This window comes from Capsicum annuum, chromosome 2 (genome assembly GCF_002878395.1).
Source record: "Capsicum annuum cultivar UCD-10X-F1 chromosome 2, UCD10Xv1.1, whole genome shotgun sequence".
Classification (NCBI taxonomy): Eukaryota; Viridiplantae; Streptophyta; class Magnoliopsida; order Solanales; family Solanaceae; genus Capsicum; species Capsicum annuum.
The window spans coordinates 20,908,207-20,926,230 of record NC_061112.1 but is presented as its reverse complement, the minus strand read 5'-3'; the positions used below and the strand labels follow the sequence as shown (position 1 = coordinate 20,926,230).

The 18,024-nt window shown below is 36.4% G+C and overlaps 1 long non-coding RNA gene across 4 annotated transcripts in view; it reads left to right on the top strand.

Moving 5' to 3' along the window:
* Nucleotides 1-7,161, top strand: part of LOC107857578 — an 18,921-nt gene extending 11,760 nt beyond the window's left edge. For all 4 annotated transcript variants that reach the window (XR_001670896.2, XR_007051234.1, XR_007051245.1 and 1 more), the window contains one exon: nt 6,789-7,161. This is a non-coding gene — a long non-coding RNA (uncharacterized LOC107857578). The remainder of the gene's footprint in view (nt 1-6,788) is intronic.
* The last annotated feature ends 10,863 nt before the right edge of the window (nt 7,162-18,024 follow it).

Genomic DNA, 18,024 nt, shown 5'->3' with positions numbered 1-18,024 from the left:
CTCCCTATCCACCTATATGACTATTTTGCTTTTACCTTAACAAACTTTTTAGGAAAAATATTTTGGATTTGTGTCGGGTAGATTTTAAGTGGATCCGGGTTGATTTGTAGGTTAACAGATTTTTGTCGGAATAATTTACTGGACCCTTATACTTGTATGTGTTTGTATTCGGGATCCTTCTATTCAATCATTTGCTGATTGAACCCTTAAACCCCATCAATATGAGATTTTTAAACTCCTCCAACCATTGATCGGGCTTATGTGACACTTATTTTGTTTTTTTAAATAGATCGTGTGGTATCACACTCTTAATGGCGAGTGGATTCAATAAATTTTCTTTAAAAGATATTACAACAAAAATAACATACCTAATGTATTCCCACAAAGTGGGGTTTGGGGAAGGTTTAGTGTTCGTAGTCCATTGATCTTGAACGAAGTAGACGCGGCTCAGGACAAATAACAATAATGGAAAAGATAGAAACAACAAACAAAATGAGATAACGCATCAATAGATACTAAACAAAATAGACATCTATAAAGTAATGTTATACACAATCTATCAAAAAATCACAAATGTCGTCAAAGCATCATGAACAAGGGACTACAAGACACACACATTACACTCTGATTATACCCACAAATAACAACGAAGCACTCCTTCCTACTAGAAAGGATACACTTCTACTCACTAATTCTCTACCCTAATCCGCATTCTCCACACCTTCCTATCTAGGGTCATAACCTTATTAAGCTGTAATTGCTCCATGTCGTGTCTAATCACCTTTTCCTAATACTTTTTCGGCCTACCTCTACCCCACTTGAAGCCATCCATAGCCAACCTCTCACAACTCCGCGTTGGGGTATCCTTGCACCTCCTCATCACATGCCCGAACCATCGCAATCGCACTTTCCGCATCTTGTCTTCTATCGAAGTGACTCCAACCTTCTTTCCAACCTCTTCATGTTCTTCCACGGCATTTCCGCCCTATTCTATCTATCAAACCTCCGAAGATGGATTTGGTTGAAGGATGAGAAGAATATTATGGAAAATGAGGAATACAATTGTTAAAAACATTGAAAACATATAAAAACACTATCAAAGAAAACATTAACAATGTTAAAATGTCCTTAGCGATTTTGTCGGAGTTCCATCGGGTCATCATGGAAGTAAAAATAAGAAGGAAAAAAGTCAGGTGATACCGCTTCAACGATGATGAGCTTCAAAGTTGTGCTTCCATGGCAACATCAGACAATGGCAAACCATATTTGGACAGGTCTGAGAAATAATAACACATTGGTAACGTTGGTGTTGTGTTTTTCGATGAGATAACTCCGGCAAGAAAGAGGAGCAACGGGATTGAGGGTCGTTCGCAGGTTGTTGGAATCCGACGAGTATTTTATTGGATAAGACAACTGATGGAGGTGGAGATGGTCTGGTTGTGGGAGGTGGAGGAAGGTGAGAAAATAATAATTTTATTTTAAAATATAGATATAAATTATTTTTTTGTTATTTAATATTTTTGGTAAATAATTAAAAAATAGTTAATGAAGATAATGATGATGTGACACTAATTTATGTGATGTGAATGTGATATGTCATTCATGCAAAGTCCAACGAGCTACAAACTTCAAAAGGGGAATTTAAAAATCTTATTTTCATCGAGTTTTAGGGTTCAGTTGACAATGGGTGAAAATGGGTGTGTAAAAGGATCGAAGTTACAAACGAATATAAGTACAGAGGTCTTTTAGGTCATTTTGCCTAGATTTTTGGTTAGTTACAACTTCAAAAAATAAAAAGCCGTCACATATTAAATCAAAATCCTAATTATTTTCTCTAAAGGGTCTTCTAAAATAAAGGGCAAAATAGAGCCATATAGGTAGATGGAAATGACATTTTAGAGGCCAAAGGTGAAAAGAGAGTATATTTGAAACTTGAAAGGGAATTTAATGGGAAAAAATTGAAATACATATATCGTAAGTCATAAAACTACTTCTTTGAACTAATAGCAACTTTTAAAACCCAAAAAAAAGAAGAAAAAAATGAATTAATAATAGTTTTCAAACAAAAGAAATTAAGGAGAAATGATTTTTCTATTTTTGTGTTAAAAAAAAAGCTACCCTTTAAAAAAGACATCAATTCCAAAAGAATGTTAACCACCCTTAATTTCTTTCAAATAATTTTTTTTCCTCGGTCATCCTGGGACAGGTACGGGTCTTTCTCCTAAAAGAACGGTTAGAAAAAAGGATTCGTATAAACTGTCCCCTAAGTATGCACAAATTCTCTCTCCACATACAGCCAACACTCAATCCAATGGTGGGGAGGTATGCATTAGTACTAAACCTTCTCTGAGGGAGAGGGTTGATTAACAGATTCTCGAATTGTTCAAGTACCTATGAACTTCATAATTTGGAACTGCCGCAGGTCCAAAAGGGCTGATTTTAGGAGAAATTTTAGGGAGTTATTGGACTATCATAGGCCAGTCTTAGTATTTCTTCTTGAAACTCACCGGGAAAACCACCAAAGTATTACCAGGTGTTTTTTTATCATAGGCCAGTCTTAGTATTTCTTCTTGAAACTCACCGGGAAAACCACCAAAGTATTACCAGGAGTTTTTTTTTCAAGTGTCATAGCGGTACCGGGAACGTCCCATGCAGGTGGAATACCCATACATTGTTTAATTCTTTCGGCTATACAGTTGTTCTAAGAAAATGTCCTACTTTGGAATAAACACATCTTTGGCAATATATTTGCAAGGAAAAGAAGACTGCTAGCCCGAATCGATGGCCTTCAGAAGTCTCCTCATTATCCAACTAGCATCTTCCTTCATAATCTAGAACAAGACCTGCAAAGAGACTATCAACAACAACAAGCCCAGTATATTCCCACATCGTGGGGTCTGGGGAGGGTAGAGTGTACGCAGACCATACCACTACCCCTAGCGAGGTAGAGAGACTGTTTTCGATAGACCTCCGGCTTAAGACAAATGACAGTATATAAACATAAAATATCAAAAGCATGGAACACGATAAAAGAAAGGATAGTATATAAAAACACCGAGACTCCATCCACACAATAAGCAACATTGCCGAACAAAAGACACCCAAGCCCTCCTACCTACTGCCTACGACTCATCCACCCACCTTAGCCCTCTACCCTAATGTTTTTTCTCCAAACCTTCCTATCCAGGGTCATGTCCTCAGTCAATTGTAACTGGTCCATGTCACGTTTAATCACTTCCCTCCAGTATTTCTTAGGTCTTACCCTACCCTGCTTGAAAGCATCCAATGCCAACCTCTCACACCTACGAACCGGGGCATTCGCGCCCCTCCTCATCACATGGTCAAACCATCTCAACCTCACTTCCCGCATTTTATCCTCCACTGGCACCACTCCCACTTTCTCCCGAATAATCTCATTCCTAATCCTATCAGCCCTATTAAAACCATACATCCACCGCAGCATCCTCATTTCCTCCACCTTCAACTTTTGGATATGAGAATTCTTAATCGGCCAACACTCAGCTCCATATAACATGGCCGACCGGACTGCAACTTTATAGAATTTGCCCTTCAGCTTGGGGGCACCTTGTTATCGCATAAAATTCCCGAAGCGAGCCTCCATTTCATCCAGCCTGCCCTAATACGGTGAGAGACATCCTCATCTATCTCTCCATCCCCCTGAATCATCGAGCCAAGATATTTCAAATTATCCAAATCGCCTGGGAATCCAACTTCACTACCACCTCCTCCTCTTGTGTCGAGTCACTAAACTTGCACTCTAAGTACTCCGTCTTGGTCCTACTCAACCTGAATCCTTTGGACTCCAGGGTTTGTCTCCAAACCTCCGGCGTATCATTTACACCTCGACGCGATTCATCAATTAAAACTACCAAAGAACTCTTTATCATGGAGGAAGATTTTTGGAAGCTAAAATCTAGAATTCTTTGGCTAAATAATGGAGATGCTAGCACAAAATTCTAGCATATGTCAACCCTTCAACGGAGGCGAAGAAATCGTATAACTAGCCTTAAGGATGACGTAGGCAACTGGATAACTGTGGAAGGACAGATTAAAAATCATATAATAAATTTCTATTCTTCCTTGTACTCCACAAAATTAATCCATTGTATTAGGACTTGCTTTTTAGCTAGCTCTTAATTTGTACCCATGGATATAGCCCCTACCTTAGAAAATCCAGTAACTCACAAGGAGGTTGTTGACGCAATATTTCAAGCCTTTTAAAGCACCGGGTCCGGATGGTTTGCACCCTTTTTTCTATCAACGTTACTTCAATCTAGTGGGGTAGTCAGTTATAAATTTTTGTTCGGAAGTTTTTCAAGCTATACCATCCCTGAGCACATAAACACAACCTACTTGTGCTTGATACCTAAGATCTCGGTGTGTCAGCTATTTCGCAGTTCCGACCAATTAGTCTGTGTAATACTACTATAAAATTATTACAAAAATTATTGTAAATAGAATCAAACCTCTGCTCCCTAAAATAATAGGTCCCACACAGGCTAGCTTTCTTAAAAACAGACGAGCAGCTGATAACGCTATAGTCGTTCAGGAAATCCTCCATTACTTTAAACAAACCAAGGGTAAAATTTCTCATGTTCTTATGAAAATTGATTTGGAGAAAGCTTTTGATCGTTTAGAGTGGTCTTTCATCCATGATACTCTGTTATATTTTAGATTTCCTGAGAAGTTGGTAAAATTGATCATGTCTTGTATTACCACCTCTGCTAAATGGAAGTGCTTTGCCGTTCTTTTATCCCACAAGGGGAATTCGACAAGGTGATCCCTTATCACCTTACATCTTTATTTTGTGCATGGAAAGATTATCAAGAGAGATAGAGGTGCAAGTCCGCACAAGACTCTGGGCCCCTATCAAAACTTCTCTGAGAGGACCCCTAATTTCTCATCTTCTATTTGCAGACGATATCAATTTATGCAGTAAGATAACTGATCAATCGTGCCACAATATCCAGCAAACCCTCGTTCGATTTAGTGTAGCTTCGGGACAAAAAGTAAATTACACTAAATCGTGCTTATTCTTCCCCAAAATAAAAATACAAATGAGAGGGTTAAGCAACAGGTTTGTAATTCATTTGGAATCAGAGAAGGAGAAAGCTTTGGTAGATATCTAGGTTTTCCCATAACAAACCTCTAGGCGAGATATAGGCGACTATCAATTCTTGCTAGAAAACTTTAAAAATCGCCTGGCAGGCTGGGAAAGTAATCTCCTTTCCAATGCAGGACGGGTTACTCTTTATCAAGTCCGTACTAAACAGTTTACCAAATCATTTCATGCAGACTAATAAACTTCCTTTGCGACTCATTAAAAGATGGAAACATATGAAAAAGATTTTCTTTGGGGAACTACTTAGTCCCATAAAGAAAATAAACTTAGTCAAATGGTCTACTATAACAACACCTAAAAACAATGGGGGCCTTGGAATACAAAGCATGATGGAAAAAAACAATGCTCTGCTGGTTTCTACAACATGGTGATTATTCCATGACCAAAACTCTATTTCGTCAGCTTTACTAAGGAATAAATACTTATCAGCTTCTCCATCCTTAACGACCACTTCTCCTATCTGGAAAAGCTTGCAAATAGGTAGGAAATATTGTCAAAATGGGCTAATATGGCAACCTGATAATGGTAGACATATAAATTTTTGGAATCAACCTTGGATAAAGCCTGGGATTACTTTGAGGTCCCTTATTTATGGGCCCTTGACTCGGCTTGAAGATACCAAAAACATTTCTGACTATAGGTCAAATAACACCTGGAATATGTCCACCATCCCTTTTGACCTCCCCTAATCCATCATAAGTCAAATATAATCGGTACACTTTCCCATATTTTTGAGGAGTTATGATCGGATTAGATGGGACCTTACCCACACGGGTAACTTTACAATTTACACTTGTTACAACCAAATGGACAACACTAATAAGGACAATACTAATTGCTGGGACTTTTCTTGGATTTGGAAGCTAAACATTCTTCCCAAAATCAAACACTTCTTATGGCTATTAGTATTAAATAGGCTCCCAGTCTCCTCTCATTTACACCACATCTAATATCTATAATCCCGTGTGTAAACTCTGCTACAGTGCTGAATCAGAAACTATTCCTCACTTATTCTCTTCCCGTGGTGCACTCGGTCAATTCTGGCAGAATCTACGGATGATCATTGGCTTACAGTTACAGCCTCCCCCAAGCTGTTCTCATACTTCTTTTACCAACTGGCTGATTCATAATTCCTAGCGACTTGATCGAACCACTTCTGGGGTTCCTTTGCAAATTATACTTCCTTATTGTCTGTGGGTTATATGGACTCGTAGAAACGAACTTATGTTCACGAACCACACCCTTGTCCAACCCTTGTCATAAGCTTGTCTAATGAGTACTGGTATCTGGCGGGTGATTCTCACAATGATACTAACTCCTTTAGCTTGTATGTTAAATGGAATCCTCCTGTGCAGTGCTGTCTAATGCTAAACACTGATGCTATACTATCCTCGAACCTTAACATAGGAGGTTTGGGAGGAGTCTTCCGCACAAGCTTGGGGGAGTGGGTGTTGGGTTTCTTTGCACGTACTGCTGTTAAAGATATAATGCAAATTGAAATTCAAGTTCTATTTCTTGGTTTGCAGATGGTTATGCAATACAATCTGAAAGCTCTACAAATAAATATGGATGCAGAGCACCTAGCCACCATGTTAAACAATGCATAAGCGGATACTAATTTCTCCCCTCTGTTGTGTGATTGCAGGTACCCCCTTCAGCTACTAGTTAGTCCAGCACTGGTTCATATTACAGGGAGCAGAACAGACTAGTTGATAGCCTAGCAAAAAGAGCCATCCCTACTGCACAAGCATCCGTTTCAACTACTGCAAATCCAGCAATGGATACTACTATGTTTTGGTCTCCTCCACAAGATCTGTTGATCGATCATTTTGGATGCTGATGAAAGCGGAGATTTTGTTACTAGGCGTGTTAGGACTTTAGGAGTTTTACCACACATTACATCTGTAAATATTCCTACTAGCGCTATGTTTATTGATAACGGATGGTTTGTAAATATTGCACAATGTGTAGATACTACAGCAAACTAGCAATAATTTACGTTTCCTCATCTTCTCAAATATTTCTCTCAATTAAAATTCTAATTTTCTTCGTATTTACGCTACCAAATAGAAAACTTGATTGATATTCTAGTAGTAAACAAAGTATCTTCACATTGATCAAATATTTCTCAGCTAATGCTCTAATTTTCCTCATATTTCACTCGATCAAATAGAAAATTAGATTGAAATTCAAGTAGATTGTTTTGTCACCCATTTTTCTCCAAAAATATTTTGAGGGGTCAAGTATTATTGAAGAGTATCACATTCAAAATTGATAAGACATTTAAAGCTTCAGAAAAATACCATTAAAATTTGAGATATCACACAATTTTGAGTTTCAAAAAAGGACAGGGATTTTTGTTTATTTTTGGCTAAATTTTCTTTCCAAAAATATAATTAAATAGAAGTTAAAGGTTCAAGTTTACATCATACACATACGACTTCAAAACCAAACAAATTAAGTCTTTTTACCTGCGAATAATAGTGAATAACATATTTCATTCCACACACTGAGACTCAAAATATGTTTTATTTAGAGTTTGTCCACACACTGAGACTCAAAATATGTTTTATTTAGAGTTTGTCAAAGTGGTGGGGGACGTGTATAAGAGTTTCTAAAGTGTAGCACATTAATAAATTTTGTTCCTAGTATTTTTTTTAAGAAGTTATGATAATTATAAATCCTTAAATTTAAGCCTACAAATCAAAATTATATATATATATATATATATAAAAATGACAGAAGAGCTTTATGTGAGGACTACAAAAATCTCACAGTCTCGCTTATACATAGTAGTGAGATTTTTGTAGTCCTCACATGAAGTAGTGAGATTTTTGTAGTCTCACATGAAGCTCTTCTGTCATTTTATTCCTAATTTAAGATGTTACTCTACAAATTTTCATTCATTTTGATAAATTTGAACAGTTATATTGGCTTATAAATGTTACAAAGTGAAGAGTCATGGAAAAATGATAGTGACATCATAAAAATTATTTATACAATCAAATTTCAAATTGATCCAAAAGTTTAATGCCTTTCTATTTTGTGAAAATAATTAATCTTATTTCAACTTATCGTTTTTCCTTACAAATTTATCATGAATAACATATTTCATTCAACACAAAAAACTAAGATTTAAAATATAATTTCTATTTAATAATAAAGGGGAATAAGCAGACACCTCTTCGACATGCCTGCTTGTGCTGTCTGCTTCGGCTACTTCAATCGTCATTTTACTATCTCATTCCTAATTAATTAATAATTTTACTGTATTATCCCTAATTTATTAGTATAAGTCGTTTAAGTATTAAAAATTAATAATATTTAATAAAAAGATAAAATAAAAATAAAATAATAAATTAACTCTTGATGTTTTAAAAAACTAATAATATTTAATAAGAAAAGGTACAATAGAAATAAAATCATATATTATTTCTTGATGTTTTGTGCTACCTTGTTCAGTTGCTTCAATTATTGTTTTACTGTATCACCCCTAACTAATTATTATAAGTAATTTAAGTATTAAAAATTAATAAAATTTAATAAAAAATAAATTGGACATAAAATGATAAATTAACTCTTGGCGTTTTAAATTAACTTTATGTCTTATATGAGACTCATTTAGATTATTTTTACAAGTATTTTTTATATTTTATAGTAATTTTGTTATATCACTTTTAATTAGTTGTTATAAGTCATTTAAGACATGTCTGCTTTGTTGTTTCAATTGTGATTTTATTATATCACCCGTAATTAATTTTTAAGGTCATCTAGGCATTAAAAAAATTAGTAATATTTCATAAAAAAAATAAAATACACACAAATGATCTGTCAACATAAAATATTTGGTTTACTGTTGAAATTATATTATTGCCATCAAAATTGCGATGAGACAGAGGAAGACATAAAGTATATTATTTAAAAATAAGAAGACACGTAAATTGATACGGAGAGAGTATTGATATCTTATTGAAAAATTATGTTAAATGCATTATAAATCACATAATTAACAACTAAAAAAAAAATAAAAGTTATAAAATGTTCGATTGACTCTCGAATGTATATCAATGTCACTTAAATGTAATAGAATAAAAAGTATTATAAATTATAATAATTAAAGTTTAAATTACTTAGATGATTGATTATCTAAATTATAGTAATTTCACATAAATTGGACAAAAAAATAAAGGAAAAGGACATGGGCTGATCATTTTAAAAAAATGACCCACAATTTGAAAATGTGGACAACTGTAGCCAGTCGGCCCAATTTATTTCCCTCTTTTAGCCATTGACCCAGTCAGCTACATGCAGTTTTTATATCCAATTGATACACTTTTATACCATATTGATACACTTTTGTACTACATTGATACACTTTTTAAAAAAGAAAGAGGGGATCCTATACCCAATTGATACTCTTTTATACCATATTGATACACTTATATAACAAGATAGAAGGGAAATCTATGCATGCATATGCAGTGTCCATATATCCCATTGATACTCTTTTATACTAGATTGATACACTTTTATACCATATTGATACACTATGTGTAAGCATATACAATAGATATTTTCTATTAACCTCCCAGCTAAGACAAATAACAATTTTTAAAAAAGATAGAAATATGGAGTATATTTTACTCCGTAGTTTGATATAAATAAATCTTCTTTTGTTACACTTTTCTACCGTATAATCTACCCAAAAATCCTTACTTTGCTTCGAAATCCTCTATTTGATTTTGAGATTTTTGTTGAAAATGATGGGAAAATCGGGTCCATCGAATGGAAAAGCAAGCAAGAAAGTGGTGAAAGATGGTCCTTTATCTCTTTATGAATTTATTGAGGATGATTTATCATTTATTGATGAAAAACTATATGAAGCTAATTGAATGCAAATTCTTAGAGATTTATAAAAAAGTTTTTGGAATGAAAAAGGTAAAGAAGAATATCAAAAAAGGTAATGGAATAGAGAATTAGGAGTTTGAATGAAAAAAAATTGTGGATAAAAAGGAAAGAAAGAAAGGTAAAATTATATTTTAATTTTAACGCATTTCCAGTTATATGTAGTTAAACGTATAGGAGTGGCTATTTACCGGGTTTATAGTTTTAGATGCTATTTTTGTGGAATTATTTTAATTTTAGGTTTTATTTTTGTCCTTTCCACTAAAAATAATATATATTAAGCCCCTGCTAGCACGGGCCTTTCGATGTCTAGTTTTATATACAATTTGTAAAAGTTGTGGGAAACGTGTATTGAAATTTTAAAATTTTAGCACACTTAATAAATTTTGTTTCTATTATATTTTTTAAAGTATATATATATATATATATATATATATATATTATTTCTAACTAGTAAATTTAGCCGCGCTTCGTGCCGTAATAAAATTAAATATAATAATTGGGATATAAAATTTTAAATAATTTCTTACATAACACATGAAAAAAGGTTATAAGTTAATGAAATCACCAATAATATTTTCAGTTATATTAATATGGGTTGGAAATAATAAATAGAAATTGAGGATAAACTTTTATTTTCTATTATTCAATAGAGAAAGGAGAGATTAATTTCATATACAAAAATTAAAAGAGTTATTTCTACTTACAAATGTTTTTATTATAGTCAGCATCTTAGGTAGCATCTTAGGCTACCTTTCTGAAACGACTCAGAATTCTGTAAGGGCCAACATATCGGGGGTTAAGCTTCCCCTTCTTATCAAACCTCTTTACCCCTTTCATGGGAGAACCTCTTTACCCCTTTCATGAGAGAGATTTTCAAGTAGACCAAGTCATCAATCTCAAACTCAAGGTTTCTCCTCCTCACATCAGCACAGGATTTCTGTCGGTTTTGGGCTGTCTTAAGCCTCTCCCTGATTAACTGGACTTTCTCTAAAACATCAAACACCAAATCAGGCCCTAACAATGCGGCCTCACATGCCTCAAACCAACCAATTGGAGACCTACACCTCCTTCTATAAAGATCCTCAAATGGAGCCATCTGATTACTGGAATGATAGCTGTAATTATATGTGAACTCTATCAAAGGTAAGTAATCATCCCAGCTACCTCTAAAATCGAGGACACACACTTTCCACATGTATTCTAGGGTCTGAATGGTCCTCTCTACTTGACCATCTGTCTGAGGGTGAAAGGTTGTACTGAGGTGAACTTAGGTACCAAGACCCTTCTGAAACGCCTTCCAAAAGTGAGAGGTAAACTGAGTACCTCTATCTGAAATGATGGACAACGAAACATCATGCAACCTAACCAACCCTTAAGGTAGAGCTTGGCGTAATCCTCAGTTGAATAGGAATTATGGACTGGTAAAAAATGGGTTGACTTGGTCATTCTGTCCATAATGACCCAAATCGAATTATGCTAACGACGAGTACGAGACAAACCCATCACAAAGCCATGTTCACCTCCCCCCACTTCCAAGTGAGGAAACTGAATTCCTACACCAAACCATTAGGCTTTTGGTGCTCGATCTTAACTCGTTGGCAAGTAGAGCACTTAGCTATAAAATCTCCAACGTCTTTCTTCATCCCACTTCACCAATAGATTTTTCGTAAATCGTGGTACATCTTAGTGTCCCCTGGATGAATAGAGTAGCGCGCACTATGCACCTGAGCAAGAACCCTTTATCTCCGGTCATCTATACACGACACACACAGTTCTAACCTGAAAACGCAATACACCATCTCCTCCTTGGGAGAAAACCTCTACTTTCTGATCTCTAACTGACTCCTTCAACCTAAACAAACTAGAATCCATATCCTGCTTTTCTTTCACTTCAGCAACCAAAGAATATTATGAACTATTTTGCACCTATACATTACCCTCAGCTGAATCAACCAAACGGACGCCTAGTCTGACAAGCTGATGAATTTATTGAACTAGCTTCTTCTTATCATTTTCAAAGTGAGTCATACTACGCATGAACATCTTACTAATGGCGTCTGCCACTACATTGGCTTTGCCCGGATGAAACAAAATACTTATTTCATAGTCTTTCAACAACTCTAACCACCTCCTCTGGCGCAAGTTCAAATCTTTCTGCGACAATACATACTGCAAGCTCTTGTGGTCTGTGAACACATCAACATGTACCCCATACAAATAGTGCCTCCAAATTTTCAAGGCAAACACAACAACTACTAACTCAAGATTATGGGTAGGATAATTCTTTTCATGTGGTTTAAGCTATCTAGAGGCATAGGCTATGACCTTACCCCTCTACATCAAAACACAATCCAAACCAACTCTGGAAGAGTTACAATAAACAACAAACCCATTTAAACCATCTGGCAAGGTCAAAACTGGAGTTGAGGTGATTCGAGTCTTCAACTCCTTTCACAAGAATCTGACCACTAGAACTTGACTTTCTTCTGAGTCAATCTGGATATGGAGGATGCAATAGATGAAAATCCTTCAACAAACCACTGGTAATAGCCAGCTAAACCCAAGAAACTTCTGATATCTGATGGAGAGATGGGTCTAGGCCAGTTCCTTACTGCTTCAGCCTTTTGAGGATCAACTCTAATACCATTGCTGGAAATGATGTGACCAAGAAAAGCTACTTACCTTAGCCAAAATTTACACTTGCTAAATTTGGCGAACAACTGATGGGCTCTAGAGGTATGTTATACTACTCTGAGGTGGTCTGCATGATCATTTTCGTTATGAGAATAGACAAGAATGTCATCAATGAAGACTATGACAAATATGTCTAAGTACTGCTTGAACACTCAGTTCATCAAGTCCATAAAGGTTGCTGGGGTATTTGTGAGACCGAATGTCATCGATGAAGACTATGACAAACATGTCTAAGTACTGCTTGAACACTCAGTTCATCAAGTCCATAAAGGTTGTTGGGGTGTTTGTGAGACTGAATGACATGACTAGAAACTTGAAGTGACCATATCGGGTTCAGAAAACTATTTTTGGAATGTCACATTCTCTTACTCTGAGTTGATGATAGCTGGATCAGAGTCTATCTTAGAAAAGTAACTGGCATCCTGAAGTTGGTCGAATAAGTCATCTATTCTAGGAAGTGGGTATTTATTCCTGATTGTGACTTTGTTCAACTGGCGGTAGTCAATGCACATCCTAAGAGAACCGTCTTTCTTATGCACGAATAGGACTAGTGCGCCCCACGGGGAAATACTGGGCCTGATGAATCCCTTATCTAGGAGGTCTTTCAACTGTTCTTTTTACTTTGTGAGTTTAGATGGAGCCATTCTGTATGGTAAAATAGAAATAGGTTGAGTATTTAAAAGAAGGTCTATTCCGAAGTCGATTTCCCTTTCGGGAGGAACTCTGCCAAATGCCCTTAATACTGGAACTAACTCAAGATTAGGGAGTTTTGGAACTAGATTCTTTGACACACACAAGGTGATAGACACATTCCTCGAATATTATTTTTCTCGCTCTAAGGTACGAAACAAGTTGACCCCTAGGCACTATGGTACTAACCCTCCACTCAAGGATTGGTTCATTCAAAAATTGAAAATGAATAACTCTATTTCTACAATCAATAAAAGCATAGCATGAATTGAGCCAATCCATGCCAAGAATGACATCAAAATTAGCCATCTCTAACTCTACAAGATCAACTGAAGTTACTTTCTGGAATATCATGATCAGACAGTTCCTGTATACCTACCTGGATACAATAGAAATACCTACTGGGGTAGAAACTGAGAAAGGTTCTATTTAAGATTTCGGGATTGACTCCAAAGTTGACCGCTATATAAGGGGTTACAAAGAAAAGTGAAGCTCCAGGATCAAGCAAAGCATAAACATGCAAATGAAAGAATTGCAATGTAACAGTAACCACATCAAGAGAACTTTCCTGATCCTGTCAGGACTGAAGTGCGTAGAGCCTATTTGTCGCTGCCCATTGGTGGCACTAGAAGCGGCCCCCTGCTGAGATGGGCGATCGAACTGAACTTGGCACCTGTGGACATTCTTTGATTGTATGACCTTGCTTGCCACACCCAAAACATACATCTCTTTGCGCTCTGTAAATACCCTGATGGTTCCTACTATATTTTTGGCAAAGAAGATTTGTTCGAGCACTGTTCACACTACCCTGAGACTTAGATCCTGGTGCCCTATCCTTGTTGTCATTCCTGAATTTGTGCATTGGTGCAATAGCTGACGACAGAGTTGGGACTTAAGATTTCGGGTGGAATTGAGGATAGTTACCACCTTTGGACTTTGGTTGTGTGAAATTAAAGCTACCTATCCTAGCTCTCTTATTCTCCCTCTCTCTCTCCTTAACCTTTTTATCCTTTATCTGCTGTGCATGGGCCATTAACCTCACTAAATTTATTTATTTGATCAATATCGTGGTTTTACACTCCTTGACTATACTATCAGATGCCCAAGACCCAAACTTACTCATCCTGGACCTGTTATCAGCTACTACATGAGGAGCATACCTGGATAACTAAGTAAACTTGCGAGAATACTCCTTTATACTCATGCTGCCCTATTTTAAATTAATAAACTCTAACACCTTAGTCTCTTTCAGCTCTAACAGAAAGAATCTATCTAAGAAGGAGTTAGTAAACTCCTCCCATTCTATAGGTCCAGCATCAACACCTCTATTCCTTTCTACTGCTTAAACCATGTATTAGTTACGTCTTGCAGCTGGTAAGCATATAGTTTAGCCCTCTTACTGGAAGTCAACCCCATAATGTCTGTTACCTTCTGTTCCATGTCTAAGAATTCCTGTGGACCCTCCTTAGACTTATATCCAGAAAATGAAGGAGGATTCATTCGGGTGAAGCCTCGAATCCTGGCTGCAACAGTATTGGCCATTAGGTTGGCCTGAACAGCAGCTGGCCGCACATTTTGGGTTGCTACAGAGTGGGCTAGAGTTGTGAATACAGCTCTGAACTCTGCATGAGAAACATGATCATTCAGGGGATTTTCCTGAACGGGAGGAGGTGTTGGCTGGCTTTCGGTTCTTCTTCTGTTAGTCTTTATACGAGGAATTTTTTGTATATGGGAGGAAAAGTTGAATTAGATAGAGATTTTAACTTGAGATCTTGCTCATTCACATGATATGAACACTGAAAAAATAGAAACTGTAAGACCCCGTAAAAGTCTAAGTCTAATTCAGCCCTTAAAGCTCCCTAAAGGATCCAAACACTTAGAAAATTTTAGCTAAGTGTTAAGGACTTAATCTCATTTTAAGCCTCCAAACTCTGGGGATTTATTTCATGACCTTCCTGACCTCTGTTTGTCAATTTTAAAGTTGCTTCATGATGGGGCAAGTCAATAGTACATCTCGGGTGAGTTTCGGGATTTTTGGAATAGTATAAGGGCATGTTTGGGTTCCCAAAATAGTAGCTCAGGGCGATTAACCCGCGTCGCCCTGGGTAGTCCCCTACTCTAGGCAGGGCGCTGTCCTGGGTATTCCCCCACTCTAAGCAGGGCGCCACCCTGGGTAGTCTCCCAGGCCAATTTTCAGCAGTCCAGCTCTGTGTTTTAAAAGGCAAAAGGGTCAATTCCCTTCACCCTATGGCTCTCAAACACGAGATTTAACTCTCCAATAACCCTATTACTAATTTTTTTCACAAGATTTACTCAAGAATAAGCCCTAGGGTTGTCAAGTTCAAGCTTTGAATCTCAAGAAACTCACTACAATCTTCACAGATTTAGAAATTGAGGTATGTAAAGTGTTCATCCAAGGATCCCTTTCATCCTTGGAGCTCAAGAATGAAACTTTAAAATCATGAATTGTGAATTCCATGTTGTGGATGGATTATGACCATTTTTATGTTGTTGTATGATTCCCAAGTTAGAGTCTTTAATATATTTTCATGAAACTATGTTAGTATATGGATTGAAATCTACGAAATTGAGTTGAATTATGTAATAATGGTGTATTGGTTTGATGTTCATGCCTAAACCTAATATTATGCACCCTATGTGTTTGATGAAATGCCAAAGAGAATAAAAATTATGCATTATGATTCAATAGGACCTAAATGATGAATCTATGCATTACCATTATATTCAAAATGACTCTCATGCTATTGTTGTGCATTGTAATTGTTTGATGGAATGCTCATGAGATTAGATTGATGAAATTATGACATGTTTATATGCATTAATATTCATGTACAAGATTATGATTACCAAGTTCCTCATGAAAATCCCCAATGATTGTGTTATGAATTATTGACTATGGTGATGTGTTCTAGAAGTGTCATGTCCTATTTATATTCATATTATCGAGTCCAAGGGGTATTTAATACCCTATAATTTAGCTGTGTGCCTAGAGCCAGTGTCAGTTTTCAAGATACTCTCAGTCAAGCCATGATCAGTAGAATTCAGTCAGTTACATGACTCTAGAAACTTAGTAACCTCAGTATCAATTCAGTTCCTACTCAGTATTCAGTAAATCTCAGTAATCTCAATCAATTATCAGATCTCAGTAATATTTTGTCAGTTAATGAAACTTAGTAAACTCAGTTCAGTCCAGCTCAGTATAATCAGTTCAGTGTCTATTCAGTTGGGAGTAGGATTCAACACCGAGTAAACCTAAGGATGGGGACACATACTGCCAGTAGAGGGTGTGATTCCTAGAAGCAGTCCTTGCATTCTGAAATTATGTAGCCAACATAGGTTGAGACATCAATACTGACAAATGAGGGTTGATGAAGTGGCTTAACATTGTTATATGAGGGTCCCACCATTCTCTTTTGGGGACACTACCAGATGAGGTTCACTCACAGCTTGTCCTTACCAGTGGCGCGGTATTGATACCCTTCCAACTAGGGTTATAGATTGGACCCCAACTGAGCTATAATATCTTATTTGGGCCATGTCGGTTAGATAATTACTTCCCACAGTCACAGTCTCAGACTCAGTAATAGAACTCAGATAGTTCTACAAAATTTAGGACTGTCAGATACAGTCACTCAGCCCAGTACGGAACTCAGTCAGTTCAATCAGAATCTAGACTGTCAGACATAGTCGCTCATTTAATAGTATATCCTTTATAAAAATCCATGTATTTAGTATTTAGTGTTATCACGATCTCAGTTATAGTTCATGTATTTATGCATGTATCCTCACGCAGTTATGTTCATGTTTTCAGTCAGTTATAGTTCATGCATATGAATACTTGCATTCAACCTACCCCACTTTGCATACCAGTACATTCCCACGTACTGATGTATACTTTCTCTTGCGCTATGGTGTTTTATACCATAGGTTCAGAAGTACGAGCTCCAGAGAATCAGTAGCATTCCAGATTTCAGCAATCAGAGTCAGTAGTGAGTCCTCATAGTTCGAGGATGTGTTTATTTCAGTATTTCATATTTTCAGTACTTTGTTTAGTAGATGGAGTTGGGGGCTTTTCCCATCAAATCCTTATTCAGATAGTTCTGTTTTAGAGGCTTTCAAACTATAGCATGTTCAGATAGATTATTTTAGTTTTGGTATTATTATACCATGTTCAGATATTGTTTTTATCAATTATGTTTCAGTATCGGACTTTATGGAATTACAGCCTATTATTCTGCATATTTTAATATTATTATACAGTTATTACAGCAGGTACCAGTCATGGGTTACCTAGTGGTCCTTTAGGATTGTTAGCACCGTGTAGTGTCCGTGGTACCAGACTTGGGGTATTACAAAATTGGTATCAGAGCCTAAGGTTCAACAGTGTCCTAGCAAGTCTGAAAGCCACATCTAGTAGAGTTTTGTGCATGGGTGTGTTACGCGCTACACTTACGTACATGAGGCTATGGGATGTTTTAGGAATAATTTCCCTTTTTTCAATATTCATATTGTGCCAGTAAGCATAAACTCAAATTAATTCTCAAGTCTAAGCCTTTCTTCTTCCATTT